General features: G+C 32.7%; 1 pseudogene; it reads right to left on the reverse strand.

Annotated features, from left to right (window-relative positions):
• Positions 1–608: 608 nt before the first annotated feature.
• On the reverse strand, positions 609–1,576 carry LOC149575564 (jasmonate-induced oxygenase 4 pseudogene; annotated as a pseudogene).
• Between the last annotated feature and the right edge of the window lie 420 nt (positions 1,577–1,996).

Consider the following 1,996-nt stretch of genomic DNA (forward strand, 5'->3'; position numbering starts at 1 on the left):
ATTCAAACCTGATAACTAGATAATATCACATAAATATTAAATGCTTTTAAGTACTAGTATACACAGCAAACCATATAAATAATATTTAATCAACTAAATAATAAATTTTAAAATTTTAGACTACTTAAAAATAAGTTTACTACCACATAATTACATTTACATTAATGATCATATATCTACACATATGCATATATGCATATGTATATGTGTATAACTTATCCTTCAATAAATAATATCTACATTGATACCAACTCAAACCAAATGACCTCTCCATATGTTTTTAATTAATGGTATCTACTTACTTCATATGAGGACGCCAACTTGAAACAAGGAACTCAGCCTTGTTCTTTAGTGAATGTATCCATTTCAGAAAAGTTAATATTCACTTTATAAATTTGCATCCACTGTCTCTATAAATTGACATGCACATTATTTAGCAATTGACACCACAGTGAACCATGGAAGGGAAATAATATTGCAAATTTTTAAATAGCTTGCCAATAAGAATGGCTGACAATGAGCTTGCAAACCAAACCAACCAAACGAGGCATCACCATCTAAGAAAATAGATTTTTTTTTAAAATAATGGTGGAGCACAAATGTAGCAGTCAAGGTTTTTGCAGTTGATAAACATGCCCCTTTCCATCAAGTCCTTTGATGAAAAACCTTTGCAGATACTCTTTCGATGATGATCTCTGATATAAAGCAGGATGATGTTCGTCAATCAAGGCTGGAAGAGGCGAAAGAATGATTTCATCATGTGGATTACAAAACATGGCCCATGAAATCCTTTCTATCTCCTTCTTTACTACACTCCTGTGCTCCACACTCTTGTATCTTCCATTGCTCACTATCTGCAACAAAACAAACACCCTAAATGAAAAATTATGAAGTTTTTAATATTAATATTGAAGATTATTAGATTTCTACAATCTATTCATATCATATGTTAATTTGATAAATTTGAGTGAACCATTTTTATTGTCAACTTTTTCCAAATCACACTTTATAACCTGTCATCAGAATGTAAGAAAAAGAAAAAAAGTTATATTTTTCAACTTTTTGCAGTTGTTGTCCCAGATCACCATTAATAATTTTTACACAATAGATATCATAAAAATTATTGATTATTCTTCTAAATTGTAGAAAACTGATATTCTTAAGTTATTCTCCTTGAAAACAAAATATAAGACCTAATTCTCAACTTCAATATAAAAGAAAAAGAAAACTCAAATGCCAATCTAGGTACCTCAAGTGCATCAGCAATGTTAACAATGGGGGTGCCAGGGTCACTTTGAACATCAACCCAATTCCCATCCTTTCTAATTTGCAGGTCCGGTGTTTCATCATGGAGAAGAAATGTAACAACATTAGGGCCAGAGTGAGGAGAAAGTCCAAGTACCAAGTCTGGTTGAGGACATGGTGGATAATAGTTTATCCTAAATTGAATTTCTTTCTTATCTCCACCCACTACCTCATTCAATGCATTTTCATCTTCCAATCCCAATCCTTTTCTCAGAGCCTCCATCAAAACTTCCAACAATCTGTATACCTCTCCACCATATTCATCCATAACCTCACTACAAATAACAAGAACTACATACCCATTACAAATATTTCTTAACACATAAGATATAACACCCACAAAAAAAATTATGATTGAAGAGAAGAAAACAGTGTAAATGAAATCAGAAGGCTCTTTGGGCCATTTGGACATATTTCTTCTATCAAGAGGCCAAGCAACGTTGTAATAATAATCCCCCCAGTCTAGATTTGCATCTGAGGAGTATCCTACTTTGCTTCCATATCCAATATGGCTCCTAGCTTCTTCATTTCTATATGTTTCCTTTTCTTCAATGGGGAGATTAAAAAAAGCTTTGCACAAGGCTTGTACTTGAGATATGAGAGAGTGTGGGATTCCATGATTGATGATCTAAAAAAATCCCTAGTCTTTTATAGCCGTTGAGATTGCTGCAATGGTTTCTTGCTGTAGATG

Source organism: Cupressus sempervirens, chromosome 2 (assembly GCF_028749045.1).
Source record: "Cupressus sempervirens isolate cs-2001-9-10 chromosome 2, ASM2874904v1, whole genome shotgun sequence".
NCBI lineage: Eukaryota > Viridiplantae > Streptophyta > Pinopsida > Cupressales > Cupressaceae > Cupressus > Cupressus sempervirens.